This window comes from Acomys russatus, chromosome 20 (assembly GCF_903995435.1).
Source record: "Acomys russatus chromosome 20, mAcoRus1.1, whole genome shotgun sequence".
Lineage (NCBI taxonomy): Eukaryota > Metazoa > Chordata > Mammalia > Rodentia > Muridae > Acomys > Acomys russatus.
In genome coordinates, this window is record NC_067156.1 from 20,598,838 (window position 1) to 20,621,095 (window position 22,258).

At 44.0% G+C, this 22,258-nt stretch overlaps 1 protein-coding gene and 1 pseudogene across 6 annotated transcripts in view; both read left to right on the forward strand.

The window, feature by feature from the left end:
* The first annotated feature begins 5,815 nt into the window (after positions 1 to 5,815).
* Positions 5,816 to 22,258, forward strand: part of Wdr33 (WD repeat domain 33) — a 102,446-nt gene continuing 86,003 nt past the window's right edge. For 3 of the 6 annotated variants that reach the window (XM_051163482.1, XM_051163484.1, XM_051163485.1), the window contains exon 1: positions 5,817 to 5,993. The gene's annotated coding sequence lies outside the window, so the exon portion shown is untranslated. Of the gene's footprint in view, positions 5,994 to 20,166; positions 20,246 to 22,258 lie in introns of all 6 variants that reach the window. The other 3 variants (XM_051163483.1, XM_051163487.1, XM_051163488.1) reach the window with 3 other exon arrangements.
* LOC127204469 (40S ribosomal protein S27-like) lies at positions 13,474 to 13,995 on the forward strand (annotated as a pseudogene).

A 22,258-nucleotide genomic window follows, 5' to 3' on the forward strand; every position in this document is an offset into this window, starting at 1 on the left:
TGTATTTATGTCTGTGTGTTGTACATAGTGTGTGCAGCTGTGTAAGGAGACAAGCAGAGGGCAATGGGTGTATGCTCATAGTTCTGTCCTTTGACATGGCGTCTCTCCTACGGAACCTAGAACTAGGCTGGATGCCAAGCCCCAACAATCCTGTCTCCACTCCCTCATTGTCCTTAGACACTGGGGATACAGGCATGCCCAGATGCAGCATACCAGTCTTCTCACTAACATTAGTGCTGATGGTACAAACTCACATCTCCATGCTGGCACAGTAAGTGCTCTTACCCACTGAGCCAACCTCACCGCCAGCCTGAAGTGTCTAAAGGATGAAAGCACAGTTGACTGAAAGAACTTTGGCATCCTTGTGCCTACCATGGAGGCAGGCAGGAAGCACACCATGGAAATCAGTCACCCCCAGATCCTTAGCCTTGTGGTAGATGTACTTCATCTTGGTGGCAAAGAGGCTGTCCTGAAGAATGCGCATGTGGAGTGGCCTTGAACAGTTTACGTTGTGCCTTCAGATTAAGATCTCTTCTTTGCTGGGCTGTGGTAGTGCACACCTTTAATCCCAGGACTGGGAGGCAGAGGCAGGTGGACCACGATTTCAAGGCCAGCCTGGTCTAGCGAGTCCAGCACAGTCAAGGCTACACAGAGAAACCATGTCTCGAAAAACAACAACAACAAAACAATAAAAAAAGATCTCTTCATAGGCCAGATTTGAATACGTAAACACGGAGGTCTCCTCATAAGATATCTAATCCAAATCCAAACCTCTAATGCTTAGTGACAGGTATTCTGTCATATAGGTGGTGTGGAAAGAGTCATGCTCCTGTCTCAGTGCTAGACTTCCGTTCACTGTGTCAGGTGTCCCAGCACTGTGGAGGGAGGCAGATCTCTTGAGTTTGAAGTCAGCCTGCTGTTACACATAGTGAGTTCGAGGACAGTTACGCCCCCCTTGGGCGGGGGGAGTGAGGAAAAAGGGGGGAATTTTTTGAAAGGAGAGAGCTCATGAGCCCTGAGATCCTCTCTGCATCTTTCCTCCGGATGTTAACAGGCCAGAGCTCCTGAAGTCCTCTAAGTGACCACAAGCTGCTCTGATTCAAGGTGATGGTGCTGATAGGCAGCTTGAAGGGAACACCCACAGGATAGGAGAAGAAGGAGCTAAACAAGCCAGGGGTGCTTCACGCATGATCAGGAGGATGAGTCCAGGTCGGTTAGTCAGAGGCTGGAGGGGTGGATGAGGAGGAGGCCTGGGGAGTCAGAGAAGAATCTGCTTGCAAAAACTGCAGAAGGCATGCTGGGCGTGGTGGCGCAGGCCTTTAATCCCAGCACCGGGGAGACAGAGGCAGGTGGGAATTTAAGTCCATCCTGGTCTACAAAGCCAAGTCCAGGGCAGTCAAAACTACACAGAGAAACCCTGTCTCAAAAAACATTAAAGGTGAAGGCCTTTAATCTGAGCATTAGGGAAGCAGAGGCAGGCGGATCTCTGTGAGTTCAAGGCCAGCCTGGTCTACAAAGCGAATCCAGGACAGCTAGGGCTACACAGAAAAACCCTGTCTGGGGGGGTGGGGTGGGGAGTGATGCAAACATGGAAACTTTCTGGAGTTTTGAAAATAAATGAGGTCGGGTAACCAAAAGAGAAGGTAGGCAGGAGCAGGAAAGAATACAGGGAGTGGGTGTGTGATGTAGACCATAGATAGACTGAGTTCTTTTTTTGACAAGTATCACAAGGCTTATTTACATATCCTGGACACCTACTGGACTATTCATTCAAAGAATACTTTGTATTTAGCTGGGTCCTGTGGCACAGTCCTTTAATCCAGCAGAGGCAAGTAAATCTCTGCATTCCAGACCAGCCTGGTCTACAGAGTGAGTTCCAAGACACCGAAGGCTATGCAGAGAAACCCTGTTTCGAAAAAAAACAAAACCACCCAAAATACAGACAGGCAATGGTGGCTCACATCTTTAATCCCAGCACTCAGGAGGCAGAGGCTGGCAGGTTGCTGTGAGTTCAAGGTCAGCCTGGTCTACAAAGCAATTCCAGGACAGCCAAGGCTACACAGAGAAACCCTGTGACCCAAAAAAGATCCTTGCCAGGAAGAGGTGATAAGAAGATAGTATGACATAGTCTCTCCTCTACCCCAACCCCCTTATTTTTTGAGACATGGTCTACGCTCACCTCTAATTTCTGATCTTCTGCCTTTAGACTGCTGAGATTATGGGCTCGTGCCACCCACCATTCCTGGTTTTATGTAGTATTGGAGATAAGCCCAGGGCCCCTTGCACACTAGTTAACTGTTCTGCCAACTGAGCTGTGTCCCCAGCCATGAAATAGTCATGTGTAAAGCTTGTAACCTCAGTACTTAGGAGGTAGGTGCAAAAGGATCAGGGACTCAGGCATCTTCAGCTTCATAGCAAATTAAAGGCACGCCTTTAATCTCAGCATTTGGGAAGCAGAGGCAGATGGATCTCTGTGTTCAAGACCAGCCTGGTCTACAAAGTGAGTTTCAGGACAGCCAGGGCTACATGGAAACTGTCTTGGGGGGGTGGTGAGAAAGGGGAGCAAGCCTGGCTTACATGAGACCCTGTCTCAAAGAAAAAGTGACACCTCCAATGAGGGGATAAATAGTGTGGCCAGGTGGCCCGAAGCAAACAGGTAGTCTGGAAGGTGTGGGCTACTTATCTGAAGCTATGTAAGATGTCTAATAAACGTACAAAAGTAGCACTTGAAAGCAGAGGCAGATGGATTTCTGTGAGTTCCAGGTGAGCCAGGACTACAGAGTGAAACCCTGCCTTAAAAAGTACCCCCCACTAAAAATAGTACCAAGGGGAGGGTAATGATTTGCATGTGAAATATGAGCCCCGGAATGATCCTGTGTAGGGCTTGGGTCCTAGCTAAGCAATACTCAAAAATTGGGGCTTTGGGAAAGTGACTGTATTGTGATGGTTTGATAAACTGTCGAATGTGATGAGCACTTAGGAGAGGCAGAATCTAAGTGAAGGGAATCGGTTATTGGAAGTATGCCCTCAGGTGTTACCCTTGGTTCTTTCCTCTTTTCCTGACCATCCTGAACTATGCAGCTTTCCATGGCACCTTCTGAAACCATGATGCTCTGCCTCACCCCAGTCTTAAAGCCACAGAGCCAGCCAACTGTAGATTGTAACCTCTGAAACAGTATGTAAAACGAATCTGTCCTCTTTCGTTTTTCTGTTAGTCAGGACCTCCTTTAGCCCAGGCTGGGCTCAAACATGCTCTGTTCATAGCCAAGGCTGACTGAACCTCTGACTCCCAGCCCCCACCTACTGAGTGCCAGGATTACAGACTTGCATCACCAAATCTTGTTTATATGCTGTTGGGGGCCTCAAACCCAATTTAGGGCTTCCCAAATTCTAGGTGTTCTAATTTGGTTTTCAGTGGTTTTGATAAAGTATTAGCCAATGCAGGTTGTGGCAGGAAAGTGTTTGGTTTATACATCCGAGGTCTCGGACCTCGGTGGAGAGAAATCAGGGCAGGAATCAAGAGGCAGGAACTAAAGCAGAAGCCAAAGAGGAAGAACACAGGTTACTGGCTTGCTTGCACTCCGTTTGCTTTTTTAATATAACTAAGGACCACCGGCCCATGTGTGACTGCCGCCCCCCTCCCTAGCCTGGACCCTTCCACATCAGTCACTAATGATCCCTGAAATTGGAGTTAAAATGGTTAGTAGCCACAGCCAGGCATGGCTTTAATCCCAGCACTTGGGAGGCAGAGGCCAGCCTGGTCTACAAAGTGAGTCCTGACAGCCAAGGCTATGCAAGGAAACCCCTGTCTTGAACCCCACCTCCAAAAAAAAAAAAAAAAAAAAAAACCAAACAAACCTGGAACGAACAAACAAAAAAAAAAACGAAAAAAAGTTAAAAACAGGGCACAGTTACAATCAAATCAAATCAGAATCAACACCCAGCACCATAAATTAAATCCATATCCAAAAGCAACCTGAGGAGGAAAGGGTTTATTTTGCTTACACTTCCAGATTGCAGTCCCTCATGCCTTGAGGGGAGTTGGCATGAATCCAAGGCAGGAGCGTGGAGAAAGGAAGTGATGGAGAAGCCACCGAGGAGTGCTGCTTCCCGGCTTGTACTCCATAGCTTGCTTAGCCTGTTTTCTTTTAGCGCCCAGAACCACAAACCTCCTGTTGGCACTGCCCACAGTGTGCTGGGCCCTTCAACACCAATCATCGATGAAGAGAGTATACCACAGACTTGCACATAGGTCGAGCTGGTAGGCACGTTTTCTCCGTGGAGGTTCTGCTTTCCGAAATGATTCTAGCTTGACTCATCTGTCCAGCACAAGATTGTAAAGGGCAAGCAGGGGAGGACAGTTAGGAAGCAATTCCATCATTTAAATTAAAGTGACATTGACTAGTACAGACTTTCTGTGGAGGTTTGGGGTGCTTATAGTTTCCTGTCTCCAGTGTGTGTGTGTGTGTGTAGAGGCTAGAAGTAAATGGTATCTTCCTCAATTGTTTTCTGCATATATATATATATATATATATTTCACATGCAAAACCATTTAAGGCTGAATATGGCAGAGCATGTCCTTAATCCCAGCCCTTAGGAGGCAGAAGCAGGTGGCTCTCTGAGTTTGAGGGCAACTTGATCTTATATTGAGTGCCAGGCCAGACGGCTACAGAGGGAGACTCAGATCCTCTGCAAGAACATTATGCACCCCAATCCTTAGAGTCGTCTCCAGCCCCTGCATGCTTTCATTAATCCACCAAGTAACACACAGGCTCACAATGTGGTTCTCAGAGAAAAAGACCCAGACCATCTAGGCCATGTGAGCGGTTACTGCTAGCAAAGGTTAGGGGTATGGCACACCCTTTTTACAAAAAGAAATTACCTTGCAGAGTTATTTTCCCTAACTTAATGGGTTTTTGTTTTGCTTTGGTTTTTGATTTTTTTTGAGAGACAATGTTTGTGCAGCCTTGGCTGTCCTGGACTCGCTTTGTAGACCAAGCTGGCCTCAAACTCACAGAGAGCCTCCTGCCTCTGCCTCCCTGTGTGCTGGGATTACAGAGGTGTGCCTGGCTGAACTTGTGATTTCAAGGATATCTTTAAACTTTTGACCCTCTGGCCTCCATTTCATAGGCCGGTTTATGCAGTGCCAGAGAGAACCCAGCTGGGGCTGATGGCGCAGGCCTTTAATTAATCCCAGCACCTGGAAGGCAGAGGCAGGCGGATCTCTGAGTTCCAGGCCAGCCTGGTCTACAATGTGAGTCCAGGACAGCCAAGGCTACACAGAGAAACCTTGTCTTGAAAAACCGAAGAGGAGGGGTGAGGGCTCCTACATGCTAGGCAAATACTTGAGCAACTGAGCAACATCCACATCCCTTTCTATTAATTGTAATGTTTTGTTTTTGAATGTGCGCACACCAAGGAAGTCAGGCTAGACCGCAAGCATCTTTATGGGGTAAGCCATGTCACAGGCTCAGGCTCTGGTTTTCCCAGATAGGCCCTGAACTCATGGTAATCCTCCCGTCTTAGCCTCCTAAATGCTCAGATTACAAGCATGAGCCACCAAACCCGGCTTGAACAAGTGTCTTATTTAGTTCCGTAAAGTGGGACGTTTTGAGAGCATCCAGGATAGCTCACAAGGTGAAGGAAGTTAGTAAGACAAAAAGCCCTTGCGTTAGGACACCTCGTAGGCAGGCAGAGACTGATAAATCTTTGGGCGCCGGAGATCCAGGCCCCACCCCGGCCTCACCTGCGCGCATGCTCTACTTGAGCCCTCCGGTAGACCTGCGGCATAGGCGCGCGTGACGTAGTGCCGTGAGGCCGTGATGACGCACAGGCGTACGCTCAGTGGCTCCTCGGGGAAGATGGCGGCTGCATCTTTGAAGGAGAGGAATTGAGAGTGGGGAGAGGGGAAGAGGGCCAGACCGGAGAGACATTCCCTGCGGCGCCGAGGGTCGCCGCGCTCGCGGTTAAGGAGCTTCTCCTGGCGCCCCACGGTGAGTGCGCGGCGGGGGCCTGTAAAGGCCGCGGGCGGTCGCGCTCCGCCATTTTCGGGCCCGGCCGTTGCGTGCTTCGGGGGTCCGGAGGGGACAGGAGAGAGGAGAACGGACCTCCGCGGGGCCGGCGGCGTCCGGTGGGGGGTCCTGGCAGGGGGACCCTGCGGAGGAGGCACTGTGGCAACCTAGGCCCAGCCGGGACGGCGAGGCCGGCCGCGGAGATGTGAAGTTCGGAGGAAGGAAGCGCGTTGGGACGGGAGGGGAGTGGAGTCGTGTGCGGCTTTGAGGGCTGCCCAGCAGGGGCCTGGAGAAGTTGTTAGGAATCCAGAGAAACAGCTGGAGAGTCAGCCTGGGTGCTTCCTAAACTTGGGGTTTATGTTGGGGGCCAGGAGAAAGGCAGAGAGAGCCTTGCTCTTTTGCACGACTTGATTCCTATCTGGTTCCTTACAAATGTCTCGCTTAAAGCATTAATTCCCCATTTCCAACTGGAAATTAAACACTGGTCGCAATATGTGAGAAGAGCAAAAGCAGCTAGATATTTATGGTATTAGAAAGGGCCTCTCGTTTCCTTTTCTTCTTTTTCCCCACTTCTTTGAAACTGGTCTAGTTGTATTGCCCACGTTCGCCTAGAGTTTCCAATCTATCAAAGCGCGCTACCTGCCTAGGCTAGCGGTTCTTTTTGTTTGTTTGTTTTGTTTGGTTGTTTTTTCCCTCTTGATACAGGGTTGCAGTATGTAGCCAGGCTGGTGTAGGAACTCACTATGTAGCCTAAGTTTCGAACTCAGCGCTTATCATCCCGTCTCATTCACCCAAGCGATGGGGTGACGAGCCTGAGCCCCACTAGATTTGCCTGTAACCCAGGCTGGCAGTACCTTGCTATGTACCTGACCTGGCCTAACTCTTTGATCTCTGGGATTACGGGCATCACACCTGGCCTAGACTTCCTGTGCTTTTTTTTTTTTTTTTTTTTTTTTTTTAAATTAAAGAAGTGTGTGTGTGTGTGGTGCTTGCTCGCTTACTGGCTCGCTCGCCTTTGCTCTCATGTGTAGGTCGGAAGATAGTTTGCTGGAGATCGCTCTTCCACCAAGTGAGTCTTGATTAAACTTAGGTTGCAGTAGGTGCTTTAACCGCTCAGCCATCTGTGGGGTCACGTTCTTGAGCGGACTTTTTAAAAGTAAATGTTGCTACTTGGTTATAACTCTTGTGATTGGTGGCTGTATTACTTCCTTGGATTGAGAATCAAAGTCAGAAAAGTGTGTGTCAGCGTGTGAGAACTGTCAGGCATGCTGTAGTCTCTGAATGGGAGGCATGAGCTATTTGGGAGCTTTGGAAGACAGGAACCAAACCACAGTGGTTACATACACCTCTTGGGAACTTTCACGTACACCCTGGATGCAGGCAGTTTTTCGCCTATGAATGTTTAACCCAAACAAAGCTCTTAGTGACAGTTAAAGGAAAACACTTTAATTGTTTCCCTCGTGGCATTTTTTCTTTTCTAATCTTAATTGCATTTGGGACCTGCTTTTTTTTTTTTTTTTTTTTTTTTTTTTTTTTAAATGCTTTTTCGAGACAGGGTTTCTCTGTGTAATAGTTCTGGTTGTCCTGGACTCACTTCATAGACCAGGCTGGCCTCAAACTCACAGAGATCTACCTGCCTCTGCTTCCTGAGTGCTGGGATTAAAGGAGTGCTCACTATGCCTGCCTGGGACCTACTTTTGGTTACTATTAAGTTTTTTTGTTTTTGTTTTTCGAGACAGGGTTTTTCTCTGTAACATCTCTGGCTGTCCTGGAACTAGCTCTGTAGTCCAGGCTGGCCTTGAACTCACAGAGATCTGCCTGCCTCTGCCTCCCCAAGTGCTGGGATTAAGGGCGTGTGCCACCACCACCTGGCTTTGAAAGCTTAGTTTTCATTCCTTTCTTTGGCTAATAAAAATATGAAATGACAGGCTAGATAGATGGCTCAGCGGTTCAGAGCACTGACTGCTCTTCCAGAGGTCATGGGTTCAATTCCCAGCAACCACTTAGTGGCTCACAGCCATCTATAATGTGTTCTATTGTCCTCTTCTGCACTGTATACATAATAATAAGTAAATGTTAAAAAAAATACAAAATGACTATTATTTTGTCATTGCAGTTTTATCTTGATCTAAACCTGTGTGTGTGTGTGTGTGTGTGTGTGTGTGTGTGTGTGTGTGTGTGTGTGTGTTGTTTTGCTTTTTTGAGACAGGGTTTCTCTGTGTAGCCCTGGCTGTCTTGGACTCCGTTTGTAGACCAGGCTGGCCTCAAACTCACAGCAATCCACCTGCCTCTGCCCTGAGTGCTGTGTGTGCATCACCATACCTAGTTATTTTACTGACCTCTTAGGTCCTATATTCAGAGCTTGCTTTACTAAAGTAACAAAAAGTCCATTTTTCTTTACTCAATACTTTTTTGCTTGTTTGGTTTTGGTAGATATTATTTGATTGTTGCCAAGCTCAAACTTTTGTATTTCAGAATGAAAAATAGGTTATGTTAGAGTTTCATAACTCCAACAAAGATTTTGAAAGCTTTTCTTTTAAATTTATAGGAATGCATTTATGTAATCTTTCTGAGGTTCTTTATTGTAAGTTTGGTATTTTACTTGTGTTTTTAGTTTTTTAGTTAATGTAGTATTGAAGCAAAATGGTCACTATCAAGAGTGGTTTTTTTGTTTGTTTTTTTCCTCTATTACAAATTAACATTTATGTTGGCCAAGGTGGTGCATGCCTTTAATCCCAGTGAGGCAGAAGCAGGCAGATCTCTTGCGTTCTAGGCCCATTTGGTCTACAAAGTGAGTCCAGGAGAGCCAAGGCTACACAGAGAAACCCTTTTACTGTGTGTGTGTGTGTGTGTGTGTGTGTGTGTGTGTGTGTGTGTGTAGAGGTCAGAGGACAAATTAAAGTTGGATTTTCTTCTTTCCACCCTGTGCATTCCGAAAGTTATCAGCTGCCTTCACCCACTGAACTGATGACCACAGCTGCCCCTGGCCAACTGTAATACTTAGTAGTTTATCTTTGTTGTTAGCTGTGGTTTAGGTTTAAAATTTTAACTTGGGCATATGTTCTTTGATGACATGTTTCCTACATCAAACCATTTATTTTAGACACAAAAACTGGTCAGCATATTGGAGAATACGTTACTCTTTCTGGACTGTAAACATTTTAGCAATTTTCAGGTAGAGTAACAATTTCATAAAATTTGTGTAGTGCTTTATTTTCATTTTTGAGTGAAAGTGTTTATTCAATTTGAGTGTTTATAAACTCTAAACTCGAGGGAGAAACATTGGAAAGAAAATCATGGAGTTCTGTAGAGGGTTGCAAACGGGAGAAGGTGATGAGTCCTGAATTCAGGGTCTTACCTATATTAAGTGTGTGTCCTAGTATTGAGCTAAACCTCCAGCTCTAAAACATTTTTTAAAAAATGGGTCAGTTAAGCCCTGTGTGGTGGTTCGCATCTCTAATCCCAGCACTCAGGGAGGCAGAGCCAGGCAGATCTCTTGAGAGTTTGAGGTCAGCTTGGCCTACGAAGCTAGTCCAGGACAGCCAGGACTACCAGAAAAACCAGGGGAGGGGGTCAGTTAATTAAACAGTGTTTTAATTTCCTTATATATAAAAATGTTAATTTTTATGAATGTGATAGTACATGCGCTTCGGGAGGCAGAGGTCAGCATGGTCTATGTAAGTGAGTTCAAGGCCAGCCAGAGCTGTCTATGTAGTGAAAACCTATTTCAAAAAAGAAAAAAGAAAAGAAACAATGAAACAGACAGAAAAAGTAAAAGTGATTTCACCATTTCCAGTCCCAGTAAGAAGTATGAACATTTATTGAATCTGTACACTACGTACACTCACAGCTGAGGTAGACCAGGCTGGGCTTACAGATCCCTGGTCTTTACCTCACTAGGGGGAGGAGTTAGAGATGTGTTCTACCACTTTGTCTTCACTCATTTGTTGATGGCTTCTAGATTAGTTTTATTTACTGCCTTTTGTGAATAGCACAGGGTGTGCAAGTATCTCTGGTATTTAAATTTAAGGTTATACATACCTAGGAGTGAGATAGCTGGGTCATGATGATAAGTTCTTTCCAGTTTTCATTAAAATTTAAAAGTACTAAAAATAGTTATAGTAAATATACTTACTTAAAAAAAAAATTCTTTGTATGTTCATGTGCCAATACATTGGCTGCACATGGAAGCCATACAGATAGATGTCAACTCTTCCTTTACCCTTTATGTTGTTTATTTTGAGACGGGGTTTTATTATGTAGTACTGGAACTTGCTGTGTTGGCCTTAAACTCACAAAAATCTGTTTTCTTTGTCTCCCTAGTGCTGGGATTAAAGACTTAAACCAAGTCTACTTGTCTCTTGTGTCTGTATTTGTCGCTGTCTCTCACAGGGTCTTTTTTGTTTTTTGTTTTTTTCCCTCTCCCCCAAGACAGGGTTTCTCCATGTAGCCTTGGCTGTCCTGGACTCTAGACCAGGTGGGCCTTGAATTCATGTTGATCCACTTGTCTCTGCCACCCAAGTGTTGAGATTACAGGGTGTTACTGTATACCCTTCAGCTCATAAAAGACCTGCCTGCCCCTTCCTCCTGATAGCTGAATTTAAAGATGTGCACCCAAGCCCGCCCATCTCTATCTCATTTTAGAAATGAATCTCTGGAATTAAATAAAAGGAGTGCAGTACTGAGAGTAGAGAGATGGTTCAGAAGTTAGTAGCACTTGTTTGCACAGTGGACCTGGTTTCATTTGTCAGCACCTACATAGTGGTTCACAACCATCTGTAACTCCAGTTCCTGACATGCCATGTCATTCTGATCTCTGTGGGCCCTAAGCATACACATGGTGCTTATATATATGCAAGCAAAACACTCAGACACACAAAATAGATTGAAAAGACTTTGTACTGCTCTTTCAGAGGACTTGGCTCCCCAGGACCATGTTGAGTGGCTCATTAACCACCTGTAACTCCAGCTCCAGGGAAAATCTGAAGCCTTCTTGAACACCTGCAACATGCCCACACAGAGAACATACACATATCAATAAAAAAAAATAAAAATAATAATACTAGGCCTTTATAAAAAAGGTATGTACTACTATGTCTGTGTTGTTTGTTTTTATTCTAAAAAATAAGTTTTGGTTATTAATTATGTATATGTGTGATGTGCACAGTTTCCACAGATTCTAGAAGAGGATTTTTCAGTTGTTGTTGTTGTTTGTTGTGTTTTGTTTTGTTTTTTGAGACAGGGTTTCTCTGTGCAGCCTTGGCTATCCTAGACTCACTTTGTAGACCAGGCTGGCCTTGAACTCACAGCCATCTACCTGTCTCTGCCTCCCGAGTGCTGGGATTAAAGGCGTGTGCCACTGTGCCCTGCTAGGATGTTTTAGTTTTTTCTTTTCTTTTTTTTTTTCTCAAGACAGGATTTCTCTCTATAGCTTTGGCTGTCCTTGGGCGCCCTTTGTAGACCAGGCAGTCCACCTGCCTCTGCCTCCCAGGTGTAGAAGAGGATATTAAATCTCCACTGGCTTAAGTTACAGGCAATTGTAAGCCACTTGATGTGGGTGCTGGGAACTCAGATCTATTGGAAGAACAAGAAGCACTCCCAACCACTGAGACATCTCTAGCCCGCTTTTATTGGCTTTGTTCTGTGTTCCGTCTCCCCCACCTCCAGGGTCTCTCTGTGTAGCCTTGGCTGTCCTGGACTAGGTTTTGTAGACCAGTCTGCCCTTGAACTCATGGAGAACTACTTGCCTCTGCCTCCCCAAATGCTGGGATTACAGGTGTGTTCCATCACACCCTACTTGTTTTTTGTGTTTAAATTTATTTACTTATTTTTAAAGATTTATTTATTTTATGTATATGAGTACACTATGTTCATGCACACCAGAAGAGGGCACCACATCATATTACGGATGCTTGTGAGTTGCCATATGGCTGCTGGGAATTGAACTCAGGACCCCTGGATGAGCAGCAAGTGCTCTTAATTGCTGAACCATCTCTCTAGCTCCTGTTTTTTGTTTTTAAATAGAGTTCTCCTGAGTGGCTTAGGTTGGCTTCAAACTTGCTGTTTTCTACCTGTCTCTTGAGAGCTGGGATTATAGGGATACTACCACACACCCAGGTGGCTTTTGTTGGTTGGTTGGTTTTTCCAGACATGATTTCTCTGTGTAGCCCTGGGTGTCCTGATTTCTTATTTTTGTTTGTTTTGTATTCTATCTATTCATTCATCTATTGGTTGGTTGGTTGTTTTTGAGGCGAAGTTTCACTATGTAGCCCTGGCTGTCCTGGAATTTACTCTTATAGACCAGGCTGACCTCAAACTCACAGAGATGTGCTTGCTTTTACCTCCTGAGTGCTGGGATTAAAGGAATGCATCACCACACCTGCCTGTTGTACATGATCTCTTACTGCAGGCAAGAGACAAGCATGAAACTTCTGCTGGCATAATAAAATACACTTTAAACTTCACTTATTTATTTTTGTCTAGATGGCTAAAGCTCTCCTTGGAATTCAACTGTCATCCTGCCTCAGTTTCCCAAATTCTTGACATGATCCGTTGTGCCCACTACACACACAGTTTGGTGACTAGGTGGGTTTACTGTCCGGGCTTTTATTTGATGGTAGTCTGTGTTCTGCTACATGGTCGTGCAGTATGGCGGGCCATCCAGGACATTTATTGTTTTTAACCCCCCCTTCCTTGCTCTCCTCCTCCCTCCCCCTTCCTGTCTCTTTTCATACCTTTGTTGACAGGTTCTCACTATGTAACCCTTCAATTGCCTGGAATCCACTGTGTAGAAATTCAGAGATCTGCCTGCCTCTGCCCTGGGATTGCTGGGATTGAAGGTCTTTGCCACCATGCCTGACAGAATTCTAATTCCTTTTGTTGCTGTTGTTTGTTTGTTTTTTTTTTGGAGACAGGGTTTCTCTGCAGCCTTGGCTGTCCTGGACTCGTTTTGTGTACCAGGCTGGCCTCGAACTCACAGTGATCCGTCTGCCTCTGCATCCTGAGTGGAAATTTGTTTTTAATATGCTTCATACTTTATGATGTTCTATTTTATTTATGGTACTAGGGATGGCATGGAACACAGGTTAGGCCATTGGGAGTGTACGATACTGCTGGTTTTGAGAATAGGTTGGCAGTTTTTCAGAAGATTAATCACAAAATCAAATTACTCAGAAGTTTCAGTTCCAGTTTTGTTTTTATTTTGTTTGTTTGTTTTCAAGACAGGGTTTCTCTATGTAGCCTTGGACTTGCTTTTGTAGACCAGGCTGGCCTTGAGCTCACAGCAATCCACCTGCCTCTGCCTCCCGAGTGCTGGGATTAAAGGTGTGCACCACCACACCCGGCTTCAGTTCCTATTTTTTACACTAGGAAAAGAATAATGCCTTCACAGAAGATTCTGTACTAGTGTTTATAATAGTTATACTCAAATCGCTGAACTCAACACGTATTCCAAATGTCTTTTCGGTTATGGCCATAAAATTGAGCAATAAAAGAAAGGAATAAGTTGCTGCTGAGTGCTCACAAGCTAGTTGCTCACCTCAGAGATCTGGAGTGGCTGAGCTTGGTGAGCAGTCACCATGCCTCTGGCTAGAGATCTATTACATCCTTCCTTGGAAGAGGAAAAGAAAAAACATAAGAAACAGCTGGTGCAGAGCCCAAGTTCTTACTTCATGGATGTGAAATGTCCAGGTTGCTACAAGATGACTGCAGTCTCCAGCCGTGCTCAGACAGTGGTTCTTTGTGTAGGCTGTCAGCAGCCCTGTGCCAGCCCACAGGAGGAAAAGCCAGGCTCACAGAAGGCTGTTCACTCAGAGGAAAGCAACACTAAACATCTAGGAGTTTCTGAGTTTATGTTCTCTCCAGAAAGCCTTATCAACTTCAGTTACCCTACCAAGACAATGTAATTATGTTTGCTTTTATAAAGTATGCAACAGTGATATATTTTGATATCAGTTTTTCAATAAAGTTTTCATTATGAACAAAAAGAAAGGAGTAAATTTTTTATGTTATTGTTTGTTTGTTTTTGCTTTTGTTTTTTTTTTTTTTTTTTCGAGACAGGGTTTCTATGTGTAGCCTTGGCCATCCTGGACTCACTTTGTAGACCAAGCTGGCCTCGAACTCACAGCGATCCACCTGCCTCTGCCTCCCGAGTGCTGGGATTAAAGGCGTGCGCCACCACGCCCGGCTGTTTGTTTGTTTTGAGACAGGGTTTCTCTGTGTAGTCTTGGCTGTCCTGGACTCACTTTGTAGACCAGGTTGGCCTCCAAACACACAGAGATCAGCCTGCCTCTGCCTCCCTAAGTGCTCGGATTACAGGTGTGTGCCACTGCACCTGGTTTGATTGACTGAGAGGAGTAATTAAAACAACATGGCTGATTCTTTAAAAAAAAAAATCATTGTAAATGAAAATGCTATACTCAAAAGGCTTTATGAAATAGTTTTGTTTGTATGATGTTTTTGAAAATATACTGTAGTGATGAGAAACATTTCAGTGGTTGCTGTGGTTAAGATTAGTGTTGGTGACTGATTCAAGGAACAATATAGGATATATGTGGGAATGAGGTTTTCCTTTTTTTTCTTTCGCGCGCCCACGTGTGTGTGTGTGTGTGTGTGTGTGTGTGTGTGTGTGTGTGTGTCTTTGTCTTTGTGTCTATGTAGAGTTAGAGACACATGCAGAATATAAGTTTAATGGTAGGTGTCATCCCAGGCTCATCTCAAAACACTGTGTAGCTAAAAATAATACTGAACTTTTCTTTGAGACAGTGTCTCTCTGTGTAGCCTTGTCTGTCCTAGAAGTGCTTTATAGACCAGGCTGACCTCATAGAGAGCCACCCGCCTCTGCCTCCCTGAGAACTGTTGCATGCATGCGCCACCCTCACCCCCCACCTCTGACTGGTTTTTGGTTTTTCCAGATAGGGTTTCTCTTTATAGCCCTGGCTGTCCTGGAACTTGCTCTGTAGACCAGGCTGCCTGGAGATTAAAGGTGTATGCCACCACTGTCCAGCTGATCTTGAATATTTGATCTTCCTGTCACTACCTCTTGAGTGCCAGGATTATAGATGTAGGCCACCAGACTTGGTTTGTGTAGTGCTGGGGTCAAACCCAGAGCTTTGCCATGCTTGCAGGCATCCTGACAACTGAGTTGTAGCTTTAGCCCCAGTTTCTATATCTTGATTGTGGTCAGTATGTGAAACTGGGCTTATTAAAATACACAAATATATCACACAAAGTGAAATATTAAAAATTAATTTTAAATTATGCATATATGTGTGTATTTGATTGAAGGTTTGCCCATGTTTGAATGTAGGTGTTGGATCCCTTGGAGTTGGAATTCTGAACCTGCTGACCTAGTTGTTGAGAATCACACTTGGGTCCTCTTTTCCTTACCTTTTTACAGTTAATACACGTTATCAGCACATGGCTCTGCCACCTTTGACCTAGTGAAGGGCATTCTGATTGCTCTCCTAGTTTTGGCAGTATAACTGCTATAAACAGTAATGTGAAGATTTTCCAGAGAAATTATTTTCAACTTTTGTATAAATGAAGAAGTACAATTGCACCTGTAATCCCAGTACTCAGTGAGGCAGGAGACTGAGTTTGAGGCCAGCCTGGTCTGCAAAGTGAGTCCAGGACAGCCAAGACTACACCAAAACCAAACCAAACCAAACCCGAAACACCAAAAATTTCTTCTCACCGTAAGCTCTTACTTTTGTTGCATTTCCCTCCAAGGTAGTCAGTCTTCTGTAGCCCAGAGTGTAGTCTATAGTTGAGGATGATCTTAAACTGCCCATCTACCTTCCAGGTGTTGAGATTACAGTCATGGCCCACATTTATGCTGTAATCTAGTGCTGTATCCTTTTGCCTTCATTCTGGGAATGGTGGTAATAATCGGAGCAGTAGAGACTCTTGTTAATTCTGTGTGTGTGTGTGTGTGTGTGTGTGTGTGTGTGTATAAGGTCATGTGGGTGTATGCACATGTGGTGTGCATGTGTATGGAGGCCTGGGGTTGACTTCAGCTTTCTTTCTTGATTGTGCTTCACTCTCTATGTTGTCCTGTTTGTCTTGGGTATAGACCAGGCTGGTTTCAAACTCAAATAGAGCTGTCTATCTTTGTCTTCAGAGTGCTGGAATTAAAGGTATATGCATGTCAGCATGCCCAGCTTTTCCACTTAATTTTTTAAGACAAAAAGTTTCTGACTTGCCAGGCATGGTGGCGCACACCTTTAATTTCAGCACTCAGGAAGCAGAGGCAGGTGGATCACTGTGAGTTCAAGGCCACTCTGCTCTACAGAGTGAGTCTAGGACAGCCAAGGCTATACAGAGAAACCCTGTCTGAAAAAACAAAAAGCTGAGTGGCCAGTGAGCTCCTGCCTGCCTTCACCAGTGCTACACAAGTGTGTTACTACGCCTAGGTTTTGTATGGTTTCTGGGGATTTGTGCCTAGGCCTATTTGCTTACAGGGCAAGCACTTTATCCACTGCACTGTCTTCCTCCATATCACTCTCTGAATTCTTCTGTGTTTTAAAAGATATTATTTTAATTTTTATTTATGTGTATAGTGTGTCTCCGTGTCCTGAATGTATGTGGCACCTGTCTACTTTGTCTTCAACTATGCTTTAATAGAACCATATGTCTAAGATTATATGAGAAGTTACTTTGAAAGCAGTTGAGACAATTATAATTCTGCTGAGAACTTGCACTTAAAAATAAAGACAGCTAAGCCTGGGTACTCCAGCTTGTCCAACTGACCCATCATTTTCTTGCAAAAAAAAAAAAAAAAGTATCTTTGAGTAAAACAAGTCTTTTGTGTTGTCTACATTTACTTCATTTTGAGTTGAGAAAATAGATGCAGACTGGTAAGAGAGACAGAGGGAAGAGAAGGCAGGGAAAGAAATAATCTGACTGGGGACCAAGCTATAGGAGCCTGTGGGGCCATTCTTATTCAAACCATTGCAAATGGTTTGTCTGATTTTGTACAGTAGTTGAAAGATTGAAGGCTTAGGGTGTGCTTGTTGTATTTTGTTCGTGTTTGTTTGTTTTCCAAGACAGTTTTTCTGTGTAGCCCTGACTGTCCTGGACTCACTTTATGGACCAGGCTGACCTGTAACTCACAGATTTCTGCCTGCTTCTGTTTCCCAACTTGCTTGGATTAAAGGTGTGCACCACCACCTTCCCTGGTAGGTTTTTACTTTTTCCGTTTTTGGTTTTTTGGTTTTTTTGAGACAGGGTTTCTCTGTGTAGCCTTGGCTGTCCTGGATTTGCTTTGTAGACCAGGCTGGCCTCGGACTCAAATGAATCTACCTGCCTCTGCCTCCCGAGTGCTGGGATCAATGGCATGCACCACCACACCCAAGTGGTTTTTTTGTTTTGTTGTTATTTTGGTATGTGTTTTTTTTTAAGTTTATTTATTTATTATGATGTACAGTGTTCTGCCTGCATATGCACCTGCAGGCCAGAAGAGGGCACCAGATCACATTATAGATGGTTGTGAGCCACCATGTGGGTGCCGGGACTTGAACTCAGGACCTGTGGAAGAGCAATCAGTGCTCTTAACCACTGAGCCATCTCTCCAGCCCCGTATGGTGTTTTGTTTTTGTTTTTGTTTTCTTTTCTTTTCTTTTTTCTCCAAGACAAGCTTTCTTTGGATTGCCCTGGCTGTCCTAGAACTCACTCTGTAGACCATGCTGTTCTTGAACTTTGAGATCTGCCTGCCTCTGCTTCCTGAGTATTGGAGTCTAAAGGCCTGCGACAACCCCCTAACCCCTGCTCCTTGTGGAATTTTGTATAGTCAGGATATATCTGCTATATAAAAATAAAGTAGACCAGGTGCCATGGAGCCTGAAAACTGGTGTTCTGTGAAAGTGAGAGTTGTACGTGGTGAGTCAGAATGATGGGCGCTTACCTGAGGTATGTGATGTAGAGCAACGTCTTGACAGCATTGTGCTCCTTGCTGGAGAAATTAGAGGTTTATATTTAGGGGAAAGACGAAATGAATTTAGCTGTTTAGGTGCATTTTTATCCTTAACAATTTGGATGTTCAGTTATACAAATGATTTGCCTAAGGTTACTCATAAGTATTATAACTGATTTGTCTCCTACTTACTTGTGTTTCTATTCTGACTCACCTGCCCACCTCTCTCATCCCCCAGTTCAGTTATGAGATAAATATATTTGTGAGAAGCCTAACTTTTTGTTGAATTTTATCATTCTAGTGCTGCATCTATACTACAGCGAGTATAAAATCTTAATTCTCAAAAGGCTGAAGCTACTATTTCTCTCCATTTGATTAATAATCTAGTTCTGTTGTTAAGCTTGAAGGATAGATAACTTTTAAGGACTTGAGGTTCTTCTCTATGTGGATCACTGATTTTTCTTTTTTTAAACTTTAATCTTTCTTTTTATTTAATCACTTTATTGCCTGATCCCAGCCCCCTCCTCCTGCCCTCTTAGTCTCACTCTCTTATATTTTTGATTGTGAGCCTAGCCTTTAATGGCTGAGCCATCTCTCCTGCCCCTTAGTCTCACTCTCACAAGTCCCTCCGCCATCCCCCATTCCTCAGAGAAGGGGCGGCCCCCAAGGAGTACCAATGCACCCTGGCACTTGAGGTAGCAGTAGGACTAAGCACAGCCTCTTCCAGTGAGTCAGTCCCCTAGAGGAAGGTGATCCAGAAGCAGGTGACAGAGTCAGCGGCAGCCCCCACTCCCATTGTTAGGGGACCCAGATGTTAACCAAGTTGCACATCTGCTCTGTGTGTGTAGGGGGTCTAGGTCCAGCCCGTGCATGTTTCTTGGTTGGTAGTTCAATCTCTGTGTGCCCTCATGGGCTCAGGTTTTTTTCAGTCTGTAGGTCTTCTTGTGGTGTCCTTGACTCCTCTGATTCCTCTGTCCTTCCTCCCACTCTTCCACAGAACTCCCCAAGCTCCTCCTATTGTTTGCCTGTGGGTCTCTATATGTTCCCATCAGCTGCTGGATGAAGCCTCTCTTAGCTAGGCTCCTGTTTGTAAGCATAGCAGAGTACCATTAGCAGTGACAGGTTGCCACTCTCCCATGAGGCGGTCTCAAATTGGGTCAGTCATTGACTTGCCATTCCCTCAGTCTCTGCTCCATCTTTATCCCGACACACTTTGGTGTCTTCTTCTTTTTTTCTTTCTTTGTTCTTTAGGTTTTTCAAGATGAGCGTGATGGCACACATGTTTAATCCCAGCACCTGGGGAGGCAGAGGCAGGTGGATTGCTGAGTTAGAAGCCAGCCTATTCTACAAAGTGAGTCTAGGATAGCCAAGGCTACACAGAGAAACCCTATCTTGAAAAAAGTCAACAAAACAAAACAAAAAGACATGTGAATTGAAAGCTAGCCTGAATCCAGGACAGCCAAGGGCTACACAGAGAAGTCCTGTCTCAAAAAACAAATTAAGACAAAAAACAAACCAAACCAAAAGATTTGGCCAAAAGAAATAAAAAAAAATTTAGTGTATTATTTGTTTGATTTCTCTCCTGTCCCTCATTTTGAGAAAAAAACTCATGCAGCTTAGGTTAGCCTCTAATTCATCATGTATCAAAAGGATTGCTGTTCTGCCTCCACCTTCTAAGTGCCAATCTAAGGTTACATGAATATACCACTGTTGCAGCTATTTTTATTTTTGTGATGCTAGGGATTGAACCCAGGCCACAGTACTGGCTAAGTAATCTCAATCTCTCTCTTGCCCCCTTCCCCACTAAGTAATTTAATGGGTTGCCTGACTCGAAGATGAAGCTCGTAAGGCATTATGTGAGGTGTGCTCGTGGTCACTGTATGGTGAGACTTGTTTTTGTTTAGTGTTAGACTTTTAAACTTTTTTCATTGATTGTGTGTATGTGGCTGGGCCTAATCCTGCCTTGGTGGTGGGTGGATATCAGAAGATAACTAGTGGGAGTTGGCTTTTTTCCTTACATCATATGGGGCCTAGAAAATCATCAGGCATGGTAGCAAGGACTTTGAACCAGCCCCTGAGCCATCACTTAAAAGACAACTGGGTGTCACAAAGGAAGACAGTACCACTCCAGATAGTGGCTCAACAGGGCAGAGCTTTTGATAAGGGTGCACTATTGAGAAAACAGGCACAGTGGGGCAGGAAGCTCATTTGGGTTTTATTTTAAAGCAGGTGGCGATTGTCTAGTTGAAAAGAATCAGAGTGAAGGAAATGAAGCAAATCACATAAAAGTCACTGAATTCTGAGACCACAGCAGGACCTTTGTGTAAGCAAAAATTTTACCTAATTGGAGGGTAATAGAATATTTTCATAAAAATTGTACAAGGTGGGGGGGGGAGGCTTACTTTTTTTTTTTTAGTTAACAAAAGTTTATAGTATTTGACAGAAGTGAATAATATGTAATGTTATTTACGTGAGGACTGAATTTTATTTTGAAATATAGTTATACTTTTTTCCTCTTTTTTTCGTTCTTTGCTTTTGTTTTTTGAAGCCAGGGTTTCTCTGTGTAGCCCTAGCTGGCCTGGAACTCAGAACATGCATCTGCCTCTGAAGAGAGTGCTGAGATTAAAGGCGTGTGCCACCACTGCCAAGCCTCAGAATACTTTTTTATTTGCTTTGATTTTATATATTTTTTCTGAGGCAGGATCTCACTGACTATATATAGGTGGCTGTCCTGGAATTCACTCTTTCCTTTCCTTTTTCCTTCCTTTTTTTTCTTTCATTCCTCCCTCCTTCCCTTCCTTCCATCCCATCCCATCTCATCCCTTCTTCCTTCCTTAATTTATTTATTATGTATACAATACTTTGCATGTACACCTGCAGGCCAGAAGAGGGCATCAGATCACATTATAGATGGTTGTGAGCCACCATGTGATTGCTGGGAATTGAACTCAGGACCTCTGGAAGAACAGTCAGTGCTCTTAACCTCTGAGCTATCTCTCCAGCGCCTCTTCCTTTCTTTCATCCTTATTCCAGGTTGGTTTTTAGCTTGCCTAGTAGCCAAGGGTGGTCTTGCATTTCTGAAACTTCTTCCTTTCTCAGATTACAGGCATTTTGCCATCACTCTAGTTTTATGTGGTGCTGGAGATGGACCAAGCACACTACCAGCCCTTGTAGAACAAATTTTATTCAGTAACTTGCTTGGTTTGCATTAGACCTTTGTCATTCATGCTGTCAGTCCTTGGTTAGTGCTTTCTATTGTAATACCCTAAATTAAGCCTGGACCAGCTAACTTCTGGAATGCTGGGGGTTGTAGTTCTTGGAAAATAACAAAAGCATCATGGAAAGATATGGTTGCCTATGGGTTCATCTTTATAAACCCCAACAGGAGTCTGGGAACACTCAGCTGGAAGTTCCAGGGAGTGGTCCTAACCAAAGTCTATCTTGGTCAGTATTTCATAAAACTTGCTTCAAATTTGGCTCAGAGTGGTGGAATTGTTTTTTCTCATGCGAATCTCAGGATTAATACTATCCATTCCTGCATGTAGCTTCAACAATCACTAGCTTTCTGTTATTGTTTCATTTGATATCCATTTGAATACTTTCCTGAAATAGATTTAATTTCCTGTGTTTTTAGTTGATATGAACTTAACATCATCACTAAGGCCACTTTTTTTTTTCCCAGATAAGGTTTCTCTGTGTAGCCTTGGTTGTCCTAGACTTGCTTTGTAGACCAGGCTGGCCTGAACACACAGTGGTCTTCCTACCTCTGCCTCCCAAGTGCTGGGATTATAGGAGTGCGCCACCATGCCCAGCTACTAAAGTCACTTTTAAAACTATTTTAGTTTCTTTTGAGAAACGATCTCTGTATGTAGCTTTGGCTAGCCTGGAACTCACAGAGATCCTCCTGTCTCTGCCTCCAGAGTCTTGGGATTAAAGGTATATGCCACCAACACCAGCTTTTAAGTTATTTTGAAATGTATCATTGAGTCCATTTAGCACATTCAATGTGATATTACCACTTCTTCTTCCTGGTTCTAAAAATTTTTTCATTTCTTTCTCTCTGAACTCTTGTAACCTATAGTTGAAAGGCTTTCTCTGTGTAGCTCATTCTGGATTTCTTATATAAAAAGAGTCATGTGGCCTTTTGTGTGTGGCTACTTTCATTTAACATACTTCAGCATTACACATAATTTGTATAATTTTTTTGTTGAAACTAATTTTACTCCAACAAAATTAGAAAATTTATAATTATTTTAAAAATGGAACTTTGCTGGGTGGTGGTGGCTCATACCTTTAATCCCAGCACTCAGGAGGCAGAGGCAGGTGAATTCTGAGT